The sequence below is a fragment of the Chiloscyllium punctatum genome, chromosome 41 (genome assembly GCF_047496795.1).
Source record: "Chiloscyllium punctatum isolate Juve2018m chromosome 41, sChiPun1.3, whole genome shotgun sequence".
Taxonomy (NCBI): Eukaryota; Metazoa; Chordata; class Chondrichthyes; order Orectolobiformes; family Hemiscylliidae; genus Chiloscyllium; species Chiloscyllium punctatum.
In genome coordinates this window covers 46,731,724-46,750,429 of record NC_092779.1, presented here as the reverse complement: position 1 = coordinate 46,750,429, position 18,706 = coordinate 46,731,724, and the positions used below count along the sequence as shown (strand labels likewise).

Sequence of the window (18,706 nt, the reverse complement as noted above, 5' to 3'; positions counted from 1 at the left end):
TGACATAATTCACTTCAAGGACAAAACAAAGGGCAGTGGAATAAACCAATTATATTTGTGTATAAAGAATTTATGTACAATTCTTTACAATGGACAAAAATGATACATAAGTCAAGCATTCACCCATGATAACAATTTTCCAACTGCAATCACTGAAATACATAATCACTATAATAAGAACTGATGTTATACTGATCACATTCACTTCACATAGCTGTGTTAATGTAACCGAAGCAGCTTTTTGCTGAAAGGATAAAGAGAGTAGTCACCAATTTTCAGAGAATTTAATTTGCACTTAGATCACTGTCACAAACCAAGTACATTTTTTACGTGTTGAACTAAAACTAACAAAACGCAATATCTCAAGAATGTTATTTAAATATATGTAATTGTTGAATTTTTTTTATTAGAAATGTTAAATGAACATATTCCAAAAAAAAAGGAGACTACACAAATTCTTTTTGAATTCAATTGTGTAATTTGGTCAAAATAATCAGAGCAAAAATAGCCCAGTGCCCTCCACGATCAATGACTGAAGAAATTACCAAAAGATTACAAAAAAAGCTAGAGGTAACCTCTATTTTTATCTTGCATTTCCTCATTTTTCTGATGTTTTGTTCACCTGATTATTTTTCAAGGAGGAGGTTGAACAGCAAATATTGGCAGTCTATTCAAACAGAGGACAGGGAGAGAAAAAGGGTTGGCAGTTGAGCGGCAGGGGGGAAGAGAGAGAAAGAGAGAATAAATCATAGCTGACATCAGAGCGGCATGGTGGCTCAGTGGTTAGCACTGCTGCCTCACAGCACCAGGGTCCCTGGTTCAATTCCAGCCTCGGGTTTCCTCTCACAGTCCAAAGATGTGCAGGTTAGGTGAATTGGCCATGCTAAATTCCCTATAGTGCTAGGTGCATTAGTCAGAAGGAAGGGTATGGATGGGTTACTCTATGGAGGGTTGGTGATAACTGGTTGGGCCGAAGGGCCTATTTCCACACTGTTGGGAATCTAAATCTAATTAACTTCACCTGATATCAATATACTTGAGCCCGGTCTGGGTCAAGGACTGGAAACTTGGCTGACATCATCGGTCTTAACTAGCAGGCTAGTTATGGATTTCTCACTATTACCCCCATTAACCAGTTTAATAAAATGTTCAGTTATCAATAACAGTTATCAATTGGCCATTTCCAAATACAACCACCTCATCTTGCAAATAGTTCAGTTTAACTCATTATCGTGTATTGGTGGGAAAAGTCAATTGAAACTTTTGATCTGTTTGGTAATTATATTGAAACCATGCTGATTTTCAAATTACTGACAGGACATCCCCAATAAAGCCATATTCCCTTGACTTGAGTTCACTGTCAAAGATGGCTATATATTTGCATCATACCTGCTGCAATTCAAAAACATCTGAAATGAAGACACTTGTCTAAAAAGCTGCTCTCGGAACAATACCTTGAAAGAGAATTAACGGTAGTGGCTGTAAGCATCAGTTTGCTCATTATTATAGCAACCAGGCAACTACACAAAGTCAAACAAACAGGCATTATCATTTGGACAATGGGACCCGGCCGGAGGAAAAGATTCCTAATTATGACATCAAGTTACAACGAGGATACATAAGCCATGACCTTATTACAATCACTAGGCAGTTGGGGCGAGGTGGTCATGAAATCTAACAGCCATTTTCACATTGAAACAAAACTGAAAAGGGGATTCAAGATGGCGGTAATCTGAATAGATCAGCCTTGCTGAGCTCTGCACCCCAAACCAGGGTAGCAATATTTTTTCATCCCCCACTTTAGTTGCTTTTTTGGAAAAATATTAGTATTAAACAGTAATACAACCATTCAAAATCAATTTTCGAGCGTGTGAGAATGACAAAGGGGAAGCAAACACCCAACAGTCAGGACAATCGAAAAGTCTCGGCTGGCCCTAGACTGTAACTGGGGAAGCAGCTGCAGCTCCCTTTGCAGCTGTGAAAGAAACGCCTGCACAACAGATCATCATGGAGGAACTTGGAGCCATCCGACAGCTGATCCAGTAGATGAGGGAAGAGACTCATTATCAACTGGAGCCCATCTCGGCCGTGCTGCAAAACCATGAGGAGTTGGAAGGGCTCGGGAAGCGAGTTGAAGAGGTTGAGCAGTGGACTGTGGCGTCAGAGAAAGAGGTTGAGGCCTCAGCGGGGTGGATCCAGGCCCTTGAGAAACAATTCGGGCCCTGACTGAGTAAGTTGATGACTTGAAAAACAGAAGTAGGAGAAAGTATATCCAGGTCTTGGGCTGCTGGAGGGCATAGAAGGTGGGCAGCCCAGCAAAGTCCTTTGAAGACTGCTGCCACAATTTCTTGGCTGGGATGCCGAGGCGGACCAGGTGAGGGTTGACAGAGCTCACCAGGTTGCGGTGCACAGATCCGGTCAGGGTCAGCAGCCCCACCTGGTTCTGATACAATTTCAATGCTACAGGGACAAGCAGAGAGTCATGGAAATTTCCAGAAGGTTGGGGAGAGATCCACAGGCCCTGACCTATCAGGGAACTAAGATATTGTTTTTCCAGGACTTTTCTAAAGCAGTGATCCATAACAGGAAATTGTTTGATGAGGTTCAGAGAAGGTTAAAGGACCTTGGTATTCAATGTTCGTTGAGATACCCATTACTTAAGGAGGAGACTGTGCAGTCGTTTGATTCCTTGGAGCAAACCAAAAACTTCTTGGACACTTTAAATTAATGTTGATGTATTTATGGACACAGACAATAATGCCTGGTTTTTTTGACTTGCTTTTATTTCTTGTACTTTCACTCCTTTCCCAAAGAAGCTGTTGTTGGTGGGTGGTTTTTCCTCTCCACGCTGGAGTGATATTGATATATTGAGGGGGGTGGGGGGCACACAGAGTACTCACTGTTTTTGTTATAACTTTGTGTTTACAATGTCCTTTGTTTGGTTTCTTCCATTGCTTGGGTGCGGCTCGAGCTGGAAGTAGGGGGATGGAGGTGTGTGTGGGAAATGTAAGCCCCTTCTGTGGACAGGGGGTAGACTCCCCCATAAAGTGCCTTTTGTGTTTTGTAGTTAGTTTTTTTGTTTTTTTATTAAATAGGCTCTGAGTTTCCTTTTGAGTATGCTCAGCGTGTTGCAAGACAAATTCTTCCTCTTGGTAAAAACAATGACTGCAGATGCTGAAAACCAGAGTCTAGATTAGAGTGGTGCTGGAAAAGCACAGCAGTTCAGGCAGCATCCGAGGAGCAGTAAAATCGACGTTTCGGGCAAAAGCCCTTCATCAGGAATAAAGGCAGAGAGTCTGAAGGGTGGAGAGATAAAGGAGAGGAGGATGGGGGTGGGGAGAAAGTATCATAGAGTACAATAGGTGAGTGGGGGAGGAGATGAAGGTGATAGGTCGGGGGGGGGGGGGATGAAGGGTCGAGTGGAATTTCCAGCACCACTCTCATCTAGAATTCTTCCTCTTGGCAGGTCAAAGGTGATTGTAAAGGATCACGGTTAGCAGCATTCTTAAATGGTGCACCTGGAATATCAGAGAGATTCATTCGCCAGCTAAAAGGAAAATGGTGTTGTCGAGCCTTAGGATGAGACCCACCTTCATGACAAGGTACACTTGAAGTTGCAGCATAGAACATAGAACATTACAGCGCAGTACAGACCCTTCAACCCTCAATGTTGCACCAACCTGTGAAACCAATTTGAAGCCCATCTAACCTATACTATCCCATTTTCGTCCTTATGCCTACCCAATGACCCATTGCCAAGTACACTACAGTTGCAGGCAGTGCGTTTCGCGCCCTACTGCCCTCAGAGTAAAGAAACTACCTCTGACATCTGTCCTCGATCTATCACCCCTCAATTTAAAGCCATGTTGCCTCATGCTAGCCATCGCCATCTGAGGAAAAAGGCTCTCACTGTCTAAATTATCTAACCCTCTGATTATCCTAAGGAGCCAACTAGGGGCTATACTAGTTTAGATCTACTATTATGGAATCAAAAAGGGCTACTGAACAATCGTTTTGTAAAAGAACTCTTAGGGATGAGTGACCACAATAAGTTCTAATTTTACACAGCTTGGAAGAGAGGTGGTTAATTCTGAAGAATTTAAATTTGAATATGAGAACATATGAAGACAGAAGACATAAATTAGGATGGGTTTGATCAAGTGTTTTTCTCGTCTTTTACCACTAGGATCAGGGGAGTGGCCATACTTGTCTGGAATGGCCTCCCATCTAATTTAATAGAGTGTGTTAAAGAGAAGTATGGCCGGCTTGTTTTTCTTAAGGTCATTACACATGGCGAAGAATATGATATTTTCAATGTCTATGTTCCTCCGGCCCACTCTCTTAAATGTCTGCCTGATGCACTGTCAAAGCTCATGGCCTTGGCATTGCAGCATCGAATTGTAGCAGTTGGGTGATCAGTGTGTAGAACTGGGGTTGGCAGATGTTTGGAGACATTTACACCCTACAGGCAGAGATTTTATGTTCTTTTCTAATCCTCATAAACGACACACAAGGATTGATTATTTCCTAACTGCTGTGGCTTTTTTTATATTTGGTGGTATCCTGTTCAATTGAGAATACTGCCATCTCTGATCATGCAGCAGTATAGTTAATGGTTAAGATTAAGGGTGACATACTAGGCTCACAGTACTGGTGAATGGATTCCTTCATCCTCAAGGACAGCAAGTTGGTAGAATACTTCTCCAGGGAATTTAAAGCTTTTTTGGCCAACAACTCAGGTACAGCTCATAATCAGTCCATGCTTTGGGAGACTGCTAAGGCCTATGCTAGAGGGATAATTACCTCATACTCTGCCAGCCCGAAGCGACAGAAGTGAGAGCAGCAACATCTGCTTGAGACATAACTGGAAGCAGCTGAGACGCCATACTACAGTAGACCATCAGTGACTAAGCTGCAATGGATCACAGCTCTCCGATCCACCTTAATCTCCGTATTCACACATACGGCAAGGAAGGAACTTCCCTTTGCAAAGGAGAGCCTGTTTGAGCATGGTGATAGGCGAGGTAAACACTTGGCATATTTGGCCAGGAAGAAGTTGCCTCCCAGTCTATTAGGGACGGGAATGGGACTCTTACTTACAATGCTAAAAAAAAATCAATGAGGAGGTTCAGAGGTTTTACTCTGAACTTTACCAGTCTGAATGCTGGGAGGACAGATGGGATAAGATGGAGTTTTTTCTTAGGTATTTGGATCTTCCTGGGGTGTCTGCTGAGCAGACGTCTCTCCTTAGGGCTCCGTTAACAGCAAGAGACAGAGGAGACGGTGAGGCAACTTCAAAGTGGGAAGGTGCCTGGCCCTGATGGCTTGCCCAGTGAGTTTTATAAAGAATTTGTAAGCGTACTGTCGGGGACGACATGTATAACTATTCATATAGCCGGAATTGCCTCCCGCCATTCTTGAGAGAAGCTAATATCTCTCTTATCCGAGAAAGGGAAGACCCCAGAAGACTGTACTTCTTACAGACGCATCTCGCTTTTAAACTCTGATATTTAAAATTTTATCAAATTGGGGTTGGAAATGGTATTGCCCTCTATTGTTAAGGAGGATCAGACGGGCTTTATAAAGGATCACAGATCTTCTAATAATGTTAGGAGACTGCTTAACATGATTAAAGTGGCCCAGCGACGGTCCAAGGGTTAGTGATTTCCTTGGACGTGGAGAAGACATTTGACCAGGTGGAATGGCCGTATCTTTTTTTATACCCTGGAGAGGATTGGCATGGGTGAAGCTTTTAGTAAATAGATAAGGGTCTTTTACAGTAATCCTTTGGCAGCGGTTCTCACTAATGGTATACGGTCGGATAATTTTAACACTGGTAGGGGGAGGGCTGGGCTGGGCTGTCCCCTCTCACCGTTGCTGTTCACATTGGTGATTGAGCTGCTGGCAGAGGCCATTCATGGGGACCCTAATATAGCTGCTCCAAAGGTAGGGTCGCAGGTGCATAAGATCACATTATATGTGAATGATGTTCTCATTTTTCTATCAAACCCAGCAGTTTTGGTGCCCTAGTTGATAAGTGTTAACTCATTGGCTTTTTCTCAGGTTACAAGATCAATTTTTCAAAATTGGAGCCTATGCCTACGAGGGATCTTAGGGGAATACCAGACATTGAAAGTGGGTTCCCATTTAAGTGGGCACAGGGAGGCTTTCTTTCCATATTCCCATAGTTGGTATGCCAGGTTCCCGGCCGGGGACACTGGATCCCGGGTTAAGGCCTGGACAGATAGGGGACTCTCTTGTTTGGCTGACCTGTTTGAAGATGAAACGTTAATGTCATTTGATCAAAAATCTCCTCAGTATGGATTATCGAGTAGGGGCCTCTTCCAATTTTTTAAGATCAGAGAGTTTATCCGTAAACAGACTACCCTTCTGGCTGACTGTTATAGGTCTGATATGGAAAAAGAGGGTGCTTCAGGATAAGAGCACTCTTTCAGTGAGTACTCTCTATCATTTGCTGGGAGGGGGTTCCTCAGGTGACATCCAGCAATTGCGGATGTCTGGGAGAGAGAGAGAGTTGGGGTGGAGATCACTCCGGAAACTTGGGAGGATATTTGTGAGAATGCGAAGATGATTTTGATATGTAATAAGACCAATGCCATGCAATTAAAGGTTCTTCATAGAGTTCATCTGGCCCCAGATCATCTTGCAAAATTTAAGCAGGGAGAATCTTCAATGTGCCCCAAGTGTAAAATAAATACAGGTACCCTCACTCATTCTTTGTGGTCCTGCCACAGACTCCGTGCGTACTGGAGCACTGTGACAGGAGTAATAGAGGGTCTTGGGGACTGAAGTCAAGGTAGAGCTGGTTTCTCTTCTCCTGGGTTCGCTGAATTTATCTCCCTTAGATGTACATGGGAAAAAGCTTTTTAACATCCTCACTTTTTTGTGCAAGGAAGAGCATTCTGATGTGCTGGGAGTCTGAGAACCCCGCCACTCCCCCCCTCCCCCCTAGGTCTGTCAGGGTGGCATTAGTTAGTTATGGAACACATTCCTTTGGACTTTCTTACAAACATGGTGCACCAGAAAACGGGCAATTTTTATGAAACATGGCAGCCCTTTTTGAATTAGTTGGAAGCAGATTTGTCCACTATTTTAATTAGGGCTTTTGTCTAGCCATAGTGGTTTGGTTTAACAAGCCTAATGTCCTGAGAGGAAGAATTTCGAGCAAAAGTGGGTTTAATAATTGATGCTCTCGAAGGTTGAGAGCTGTGGTCTTGTTACACTGAGCAGTGTTATTTATTTAGTTATTGATGTGTAATGAGTGTAGTTGGGAGTTCTTTTGTAGAACAGTATAGTAGTTGCTTATTGTTTTTGGTGTTACAATGTCATATTTTCTTAATTTTGTAATTTCATAATTTTGTAAGGAAAAACTTAATAAAAAACGAAACTGAAAGAACCATGGATGCTGAAAATCAACAAAACCAGAAATTGCTGGAAAACCCTAGCAGGTCTGGCAGCATATGTGGAGAGAAAGAGTCAGAGAGTTTGGTGCTGGGAAAGCACAATCGATCAGACAGCATCCGTGGAGCAGAAGGGCTCTTCATCTGAAATGCCAGCATCTGTAGTCTACACCCCTCCACAAAGGAGGAAATGAGGAGTTAATGTTTCAGCTCCATTGACCCTTGCTCAGAACAGAGAGCCGTTCTGAGGAAGGGCCACCTGCCCTTAAACATGAACTCTGATTTCTCTCCAGAGATGCTGCCAGACCTGCTGAGCTCTTCCAGAAATTTCTGGTTTTGTTTGTGTTTGTTTAAATCCCTGCTTTGTTGCCAGAATAAATCAATCAACCAAGACACTAAAGGAATAAAGATCTGCAGTGAATTTTTTAGCCCTCATCATGTGACTTGCAAGTTTTTAAATCCTGTCTGCTGAGTTCACGACTCAGATTCCATAGATAGCTACTTTAAAAAAAAACAAACCTAACCAAGTATTGTTGTTTCTACAAAAACAGCTAGAGAGAGATTGGGAAGAGAGAGAGAGAGAGAGAGAGAGAGAGAGAGAGAGAGAGAGAGAGAGAGAGAGAGAGAGAGAGAGAGATGAGAATTAGATAGATAGGGGAAGGAAAAGAGAGAGAGAGACACACACACACACACAGACAGAGAGAGACACAGAGAAAGAAAGCGAGAGCGAGATGGAGAAAAAGTAGATGGGGGGGAAGAAAGAGAGAGAGAGAGAGAGAGAGAGAGAGAGAGAGAGAGAGAGAGAGAGAGAGAGAGAGAGAGAGAGAGAGACACAGACAGACAGACAGAGACAAAGAGAGAGAGAGAGAGAGACAGAGAGAGGGGGCTGGGGGAAGAGAGAGACACAGACAGGCAGAGAGAGGGGAAAAAAAAATTGTACTTACACCAGATACTCTCTTTTCTTTTTATAACAGCAGAAAACCTATCATTATCTCTTTAATGGTTTTAGGATATAAAATATAAACTCTTGCTTAATTGGCAGGAATATCAATTTTTAAAAAAATACACAATGATGAAATGACAACTGGGAAAATGGAGAGGCCATTCAATCTCAATCATAAAAGCCATCCATTCATTTGGTGCAAACTAAATCATGGATGTCACATCCAATTGAGCTGCAATATCCTTGCGTATTTTACTAACCTTTTCTCTGCTCACTAAATAAACCTATTCACAATAAATTCTCAGTTCAGCAATAGCAGTGTCAATTAAAACAGTAGTGTTAGTGACTGCATTCTGAACAGGGGAAATATAATTGAAGTTTTAAGGCATGGAAAGGGGGTCCCTATGGCATTTTTTTCCTAAAGGAGTTTTTGCTCTTCCCTCAAAGCTCCAGTGGACAACAAAAAAAAAACAGAAAAGAATGTGGCAACGTGAGGAAACGTGAACCAAAATAATCAAAATTCACTGACCAAGTCCCAAACAAAATTGCCAACAAGATTCCACGCTATAGTATTTTTAACTGAAAACAGAACCAAAACAATTTAAACATGAATTAACAGACAAATGATACTTGAGAGCAAAAAGTTAAGCTTGGAAGTATGAGTACAAAGACACACCTCACAAACTATGAACTCCTCCAGCATTCTCCAGACATGTTGCACCATGTGCAGGTCCAAAGTTCTTAACTTAGCTTCTGTTACACAATCTTGCTTTTTTATTGAAAAGACTTAAGACTATAAGACATAGGAGCAGAAATTAGGCTACCCAGCCCATCTAGTCTGCTCTGCCTTTCAACCATGGCCGCTAAGTTTCTCAACCCCATTCTCCTGCCTTCTCCTTGTCACCCTTGATACTCAAGAACCTATTTATCTCAGTCTTAAATATACAAAATGACCTGGCCTCCACTTCTGTGGCAGTGAATTCCATAGATTCCCCACTCTCTGGCGAAGTTTCTTGTTATCTCCATTCTAAAAAAGGTCTTCCCTTAACTCTTAAGGCTGTGCCCTCAGATCCTAATTTCTCCTAACAATGGAAACATGTGCCCAACATCCCCTCTGTCCAGGCCATTCAGTATTCTGTATGTTTCAATTAGATCCCCCCTCGTCCTTCTAAACTCCACTGAGTATAGACCCAGAGTCCTCAAACATTCCTCATATGACTTGACCCGAAAGACATTGGTCCCCCAAACGCCAAACTCCTGCACAGCATGCTTAGCTAAGTTCGCAACAAGGTTGATGGCACAGATTCCCTAGAGGCTACTTCATGTGACCCAATTAATACAACCTGTGAAACTCTCTCATCAGCTGTAGCAAACCTTAAGCAGCAACAATCCACAATCTCTGCTCTTTGACTTTCTGCTTAGCATGCACACAGCTCCTTATAAATGTAACTTCTCCATTATTCTCTCTGCTGCATCTCTCCTTATGCTAGATACTTGTGCGCCTGGTCACGCAGTTTGCATGTGAAAGCTCACGGCGTCTGGGTCAAAGGTAGTCAGATAACATGGATGAATATTTCTCATTAGCCAAGAAAAATACAACAAATCCCTTTATAGTTCATTCAAATTTCAGATTAGATTCCCCACAGCATGGACACAGGCCCTTCAGCCCAACAAGTCCACACCGACCCTGTGAAGAGTAACCCACCTCAACCCAAACCCCTACCCCATATTTACCCCTGACTAATGCACCTAACACCATGGGCAATTTAGTACAATTTAGACCTGTACACCTTTGGATTGTGGGAGGAAACCAGAGCACCTGGAGGAAACCCACACAAAGAACATGCAAACTCCACACGGACAATCTGCCCGACGCAGGAATCGAACCCGGGTCCCTGGCACTGTGAGGCAGCAGCGCTAACCATTGAGCCACCAATGCCACCTGTTATTTTCCCTGTAAATTTTTTAAAAAGTCCTTTTAAACATTCTTGAAAATATTGACAGATTCCCAAGATATTTTAAATTATGGCAACCTTCTTCAAATCTTCATAGACTAAATGGTTTTCAAGTAGTAAAAGCCATTCCTTTAAATGTCTGCCATGACCTTATAAACCAATTGAGCAAAACTCAGGATATCATTATCAAATACATGATATCACTTGAACAGGAATTTAACTTTATCTGAAGATTGTGAAATTAGTGAACTGAGTCAATCAATAGGGTTGCACTTCCTGTTTTGATTTACACAAGTACTGCAGGAGAATTGTGCATTTTGAAAACACAAACTCTTGCGACTACCCACCTCAGTGCAGCTGGACTGCTGCAGGCCATGGATAATGAAGGAAGATTTAGGAATATTTCAGTAGCTTCTTTGCCAAGGGGGAATGGGAGGGGGAGAGGGAACAAACAACGATTGCTAACAGCATGCACAAACATCTGAAAAACCAGTTTTGGTGCTAAAACAATTTGGAAAAGCATCCAATCACCAAGAACCATAGGATTCTATAAACTTTGCTCCTGCTAAGGCTGCTAGACATCAATACTGCATGGTCTCAGGTTCAAATGTAACAACTCAAAAACTCCAAGAACTTATTCCATTGCCTATTCCTCTTTGTACTAACTACCCTCCTCTTAAGCTTTATATCTTTACCATGTGTTTGATGTCATTTTTAATTATTTTTCTTGGAGCTAGTGAGGAATAAGACTCCTTTCCTTCACTCAAGAAAACCTTGTAAATAGCTACTTCATTTTGAACTATGCTTTAATTGAAGTGTGATTTCGCTGTATGTGAAAGAGAAATGAAATATTCATTTGAGATCGACTGAGGCAGTTGGAAAGAATAGAGTCAATTCACCTTTCACCTGGTCATAACAATTCTTAACAATACCAAAGTGAATAACCTCCCACTTTACCACATTACACTCCTTGTACCACTTTTTGCCCAGTCAGTCAATCTCCTGTCTTTGCCATCTCTTTGTGTCTTCCTCACCGCTTTCAGTTCCGCCAACCATATTGGAAGGAGATATGAACTTTTCCATTTTGCAATGAAAAACAGAGCAGTATACTATTTGAATGCAGAGAGATTACTGAACTGTGGTAGAGAGGATTCTGGGTGTCCTGGCACATTAAGTTGTAAATCAGTATGGATGTTCAGAAAGTGATTTAGAAGGCAATTGCAATACTGAATTTATTGCAAGGGGACTGGAACAGAAAAGTGGAGATGTTTTACCACAGCTGTACACAACTCAGAGACATCACATCTGGAGTATTATCATAGTTTGTGATCTCCTTATTTGAAAGGAATATGCAATTGCTTTAGAAGCAGTTCAGAGAAAGAACATTTATTCATTCCTGGGAATGAGGGTCACTTGGATGAAGAAACAGTAATTCATATAAAATCATTAATACAAACTGTAAATAGATGAGGCCAACACTGATCCTTGAGCCACTTCACTTCAATACCTTATGGTACGGACTGCCAACTTGAAAATGTTCAATTTTGCCCAACTGTCTGTTTTCTATCCATTACCTCATCTTCCAGCTCAACAAATCCAAAAGCCATTAACCTTTTACATGGGGCCTTTCGGAGTGTCATTTGGAAATCTAGTAAAGTTGCCATAGTGACAAAGGATCACAGGGCTGCTCTCTCTCACCACTGGTGGTGGGTTTAATCCAAGAGTTAGCACACCTCACGTCAAGAAGGCAGGACCTTCATACGGACTTCAGCTGGTGAAACAACTGAACCCATACTACTGGCATCAAGCTACATCACAAGCCAGCCATGGAGCCAAGAGAGCTGGCTGACCCCCTGGACACTACATTTGCCGGCACTTCTTTATTTCATGAAATTAACCTCGATAGTATGCTGTATTGATCTAAACTGCAGCTCTCAGTTGGCATGATATCAGGCCCCAAACCTTAAGAAAAATAGCGCCTAACTCTCCTAGGTTGTGTCTGAGGTCAATTAGAAATGAAATCATTTTACAAAATAGATTATTTTGTAGCTGCAAAAATAAGGCCGACTTAAATCACTTGAACACTTCAAAGAGAAAAGGTGGCCAGATGCAAAGACCATAGCATCCTCACAACAGAAACCTAGAAATTGAGTTCGGGGGCAATTTAGAAATCATCTTTTGAAAAAGTAGCAAACATCATTTATACCCACTAGTGCAATTTACATATTGTAGCAGACCATTTTAACTGCAAAGAGAATAAAATGACTTCAAACAAGAAATAAAGGAATTATGTTCATCTTAGTCTATCCAAAATGCTCAAAGACTGGTGCACAGTTCTGCTTGGTTCTCATATTTAGAAATTCAATGAACATTCAAACAATGGCTCAACTGGCAGAAAAAAAAACATTTCACAGACACAGTAATGGAGATCAGAGTCATGTCATCATTGACACAGGTTTCATAACATATCAGTCAAGTATCTGACAGTGAATTAAGTGAGTTCATAATAAGCCACTTCCTCTTATAGTCAACTGCTAGCAGTCACTTAAATAAAGACTCATGTGTATCCACCTTAAAGACTCATGCACCCTACTGTTCCTTTTCTTGTTAAACTAAAGTCACTACAGGGTTTGGCTTCTGAAAGACATAATGTGGTCCATATACTTCAGAATTATCCCAAGTCTACTCCTTCACAAAGAACCATGTGGAATGTTACATACACTGAAAGCATCACGAAGCAATTGCGTAGCTTAATGTGTTTCATGCCCACTTACTATATACAGGTTAGGCTTTTAAGGCAGTGCTGGATCAGACCATAAATCCTAACTTCCATTGTTAATTTATTCAATGGAACAATATATTAAGGTCAAGGATTCTTTTATTATATATTTTTTGAACATCATGTGTGGAATTTCCTTCTAATATCTTTCAAATGGGATAGATCTTTATATGAATTATAAAGTAAAGTGTGCACACAGCCATAAAGCATGTACACAATCAGTAATTGTCAACAACACATTTTGATGGAAATCTTCCATAAGTACACTGGTGTGAACTGAAAAGACCAGATCTGCTGGTATTCAGAATTTAATTGTTACATTTCACCTCCAACCTCATTTTGTTAGGTAAAAGCATTCAATTATCCCACACTATGTACTACATTATGTGCTTATGCAGGGAACATCTTATTTATTAACTCAGTCATGGAGCATGAAAACAGACCCTTCAGTTCAACCAGTCCATGCCGACCATAATCCCAAACTAAACTAGTCCCACCTGCCTGTACCTGACCCATATCCGTTCAAATATTTCTTCATGTACTTATCCAAATGCTTTTTAAATGTTGTAGATTAGATTAGATTAGATTAGATTACTTACAGTGTGGAAACAGGCCCTTCGGCCCAACAAGTCCACACTGCCCCGCCGAAGCGTAACCCACCCATACCCCTACATCTACCCCTTACCTAACACTACGGGCAATTCACCTGACCTGCACATCTTTGGGAGTGTGGGAGGAAACCCACGCAGACACGGGGAGAACGTGCAAACTCCACACAGTCAGTCGCCTGAGGCGGGAATTGAACCCGGGTCTCTGGCGCTGTGAGGCAGCAGTGCTAACCACTGCGCCACCGTGCCGTAACTGTACCTGCATCCACTACTTTAACTAGAAGTTCATTACACACACACACAAACCACACTCTTGGAGAGAGGGGGGGGGGGGGTAAGGGGGAAGGTTACCTCTCATGTCTTTTAAAATATCTCACTTCTCACCTTAAAAATGTGTCCTGACAACATGCTGACTATCCCTAAATCATTCCTCACCTCTCCAAATACATAAATCCTCTAGCTTTAAGTAACACCTTCAACAACCCACCACTGAAGTCAGACTCACAGGTCTTTTGATCCCAGGCTCCTCCTTATATCCCTTCTTAAAGAAGGGACACAACGAAAGCCATTCTCCAATCATCTGATGCCTAATTATAAATCATACAAATATTTCTGCAAGGGGCTCCACAATTTCCTCCCTAACTTCCCACAGCGTCCTGGGATACACTAGGTCAGGTTCTGGAGATTTATTCACCTTTGTGTTTTCCAAGACGTTTAACATTTCCTATTGTGCAATGTGATGTGCTTTCAAAACATCAATATTTATTTCCCAGAGTTCTCTAACCTCAGTTTCTTTCTCCACAGTAAAAACCAAATGTGCAGTACTCATTTAATATATCTCCCATTTCCTGAGGTTCAGCACAAAGACAACCTCTTTGATCTTTAAGGGAATCTATTCTCTCTTGCTCTTAATGAACTTGTAGAATCTCTCTGGATTATTGTTAACCTTATCTGTTAAGGCTATCTCATATCCCCTCTTTGCCTTCCTGATCTCCCTTTTCAGAATGAATTTACACTCTTTATCCTGTTCAAAAGATTCATTTGAACTCAATTGTCTATATTTAATATGCAATGCCCTTATACTTGACTAGAACCTCAATACCTTTATTCACCCATGGTCTATAATTCTATCAGCCTTACCTTTCATTCTAACAGGAACATAATGACTCTGAACTCTCATTATCACACTTTTGAAAGCTTCCCACTTTTCAGATATCCCTTTACTTGTGAACAGTCTACTCCAATTTGCTTTTCAACTTCTTGTTGCATAGCATCAAAATTTGCTTATTCCAATTAAAGACTAAGTTTTATATAATGCTTATCCTTTTCCATAACTATTTTAAAACTAATAGAATTATGATCACGACTCAAAGTGCCCCCCTACTATCATTTCAGTCCTTGCGCTGCCTTATTACCCAAGAGAAGGTCAAGTTTTGCTCTTTCGCTTTATAGGAACAGTTACAAATTGATAAAAGGACATTTTCTTGAACACATTTAAATTCTTCACCATTCAAATGTTTAACATTATGGTAGTCCCAGTCAAATTTTGGAAAATTAAAATCCCCTACTATTACAACTCATAAAACTTCCCACTGGTTTAGATATTTAGGAGAGACATGCAAAAATCACAAGCATGGGAGTTTAAGGAAACATATATCATAGTGCCATACTTAAGTTTCATTTCATTTAATTAAGTCACTGTTTGAACAAACAAGCTTTTAAAATGAAGTTAAAAATCACACAACACCAAGTTATCGTCCAATAGGTTTACTTGGAGGGACAAGCTCCTTTTTCAGGTAGCTAGTGAATGCAGGGAAGTGACCTTAGAGGGTACAACACCAAACAAAGGCTGAAAATTGCTCAGGTCAGTCTGTCGTCCTGTTCCCTCCTCAGTCGAAGCAAAACACTCAGAAACACAGTAGATTTATCTCCTTCATCTTTATTCCAGGCCCTGGAGAGAGAGAACGATCACCCATGTGCACAGAGACATGAGCTCGTGGTCATCTCTAGAAGAGCAGTTTCTTAATAAATTATATATTACGAGGAGGAGGATCCAGATAAGGCAACATACTATTCATTGGGTGACCATTACAATCAGCGAGTCTCAACAGCAAAAGATTAAGCCATCTGGTGTTACACAATGAATGTTCTTAACTTTAACTGACTTCACAAAATGAATATTTTTCACCTTATTAAACTGACCTTACATACTGAATGCCTCCAATATTGTTAAATGGCTCAACATAATGATTGCATTTCCACCTTGTTAACCCATTACCCTTGCCTCCAAGCACCCAGTTGTTAACTGTAAGTTCTTATCTGATCAGAGTCATGCTCAGCTGAACCTCGTTTCACACAACTCAGAACTTAACTCTTTCCCTGCCTGTTCATATCCTGTACACATTCTCAGGCCTAAGCAATTAAATAATTTCAAACAACGAATGGAAAAAGGCTAACAGATGCCTGCTGAAGGAGTCCAGAAAAATTGTGGTTTTAATCAAATCATAGAATGGTGACTGTGAAGATGACCATTTTCCCATCAAATCCGTGCCAGTCAGCAGCAAGACCAATTTAACTAGGTTTTGTCTCTCCTCTCCTTTATCCATGATACTGTAAATTCTTTCCCCAAGAGGGATGGTAAAAAGGGAAAACAACTAAACAAGAAATTCGGGATGAGAAATTCCATGAGAGATTTTCTCAATTTGCCTGCTATCAAAGGTCATTGAGTCATCCATTAAGGGCACCAAAAGACGTCAACTCACTGGATGCTCAATCATCAGTCTCCCAGGCAGGCAAGAGGTTAGGTGTTTGACTGGGAAATTAGATAGACATGCCTGTCAAATTTGGGAGTACTCAATTGTGCCCCAAGCTGTGGGAAACCAAAGACACTGTTGGCAGGCATGGAGGCAACCTCTAAACCCCAGCACTCTGCTATTGGCTATTGAACACTCCTCTCCCAACCCTCCCTGTCCACACCAAAAAGCCATACCTTCTTACCACTGGATTCCCTCAGGAGTACATCTCAACTGGTGACCCTTCAGACCCAAAAGCTGCCAGCCTCTGATTGGCTAACAGCTTCTAGCAACCCTGGGCACTGGTTTTGAGGTATCTGATAAAGGAGAGAGATGCTGATAGGTGGTTCTCAGTGGGAGAGGTGTCATGTTAATTTCCACTGAATGTGCCCAGCCCCACATTTAGAAAAATATCTGAATCATAAGGAGGATATCCTCCAATATATTGTGGGGCACTAACACAATGCTAAATGGGAAAGATTTCAAACAAATCAAACTCAAGACTGGGAATCCATGAGGCATAGATCATTATCTGCAGTGGAATTTTCACTTCACAGTCCAACGTAGTTCCTATTCCATCAAATGGTGATGATGTGAGGTGCCAGTGTTGGACTGGAGTGGACAATCACACGAGACCAGATTATAGTCCAGTAAGTTTATTTGGAAGCACTAGATTTCGGAGCACTGCTCCTCCACCAGGCGGTTGTGAAGGGGCAGTGCTCCAAAAGATACTGCTTCTAAATAAACCTGTTGGACTATAACATGGTGTTGGGTGATTTTTAACTTTGTCAGTGCAATCAACACCTTCAGAATTAAGGAGAAATTGTCCATAAGGCATGGTTACATTTGCCATTCTTGCATCTTCTGTCGACAAATATGAAAAAATCCTTTCTGCGTAGTTGCAAAATCCAATTGAAACACCCATTACAAAATAACCCAATACAGAATGGATGTGATTACAGTAATCTAACATGACTTCAGCATCTCTATCTAATGTCGATTGAAGTTACATTTAAAAACTCTGCCGAGAGTCAGTCATTTGCGACATTTGAGAAGATTCGTAACGTAGGATGAGGTTCAGGTTGTAAGTTTGCTTGCTGAGCTGGTACATTTAGAACAAAAAACAAAGAAAATTTACAGCCCAGGAACAGGCCCTTCGGCCCTCCAAGCCTGAACCAATCCAAATGTACTGTCTAAACCTATCGCCCAATTCTTAAGCATCTGTATCCCTCTGCTCCCCACCTACTCATGCATCTGTCCAGACACATCTTAAATGAATCTACCGTGCCTGCCTCTACCACCTCTGCTGGCAACGTGTTCCAGACGCCCACCACCCTCTGCCTAAAGTACTTGCCATGTGTATCCCCTTAAACTTTCCACCTCTCACCTTGAAAGCGTGACCTCTCATTACTGAATCCTTCACCCTGGGAAAAAGCTTGTCTCTATCCACTCTGTCTATACCCTTCATGATTTTGTAAACCTCAGTCAGGTCCCCCCTCAATCTCCTTTTTTCTCATGAAAATAAACCTAACCTACTCAATCTCTCTTCATAGCTAGCACCTTCCATACCAGGCAACATCCCCGTAAACCTTCTCTGCACCCTCTTCAAAGCGTCCACATCCTTTTGGTAATGTGGCGACCAGAACTGTACACAGTATTCTAAATGCGGCCGATCCAATGTCTTGTACAATTTTAACATGACTGGCCAGCTCTTATACTCAATACCCTGCCTTCTTGACCACTCTATCCACCTGTGCAGCAAAGTTCAGGGTACAATGGACCTGCACTCCCACATCTCTCTGCCTATCAACTTTTCCCAAGGCTCTTCCGTTCATTATGTAATTCGCTCTAGAATTAGTCTTGCCTAAACGCATCACCTCACATTTGTCTGGACTGAACTCCATCTGCCACTTTTCCACCCAACTCTCCAGTCTATCTATATTCTCCTGTATTCTCTGTCAGTCCCTTATGCTTTCTGCTCATCCACCAATCTTCGGGTCATCTGCAAACTTGCTGATCATACCAACAGTAATCTGTTTGCAGACATTTCATCACCATGCTAGGTAACATCACCGTTCAGAATTTTTTAAGTTCTTGAGAAACATGCTGCTCAGTTTATTTGATGCTTACAGGGAACATGGAATTTTGTTTCTCATTTTACAGGGAAAGGCTAAAGAGTGAGGATTTATGCAAATTAAAAGCAAGGAA

The 18,706-nt window shown here is 41.5% G+C and overlaps 1 protein-coding gene across 8 annotated transcripts in view; it reads right to left on the bottom strand.

Moving 5' to 3' along the window:
• Window positions 1-18,706, bottom strand: part of LOC140465031 (F-actin-uncapping protein LRRC16A-like) — a 470,304-nt gene that overhangs the window by 375,356 nt on the left and 76,242 nt on the right. The gene's annotated exons all lie outside the window — the stretch shown is intronic.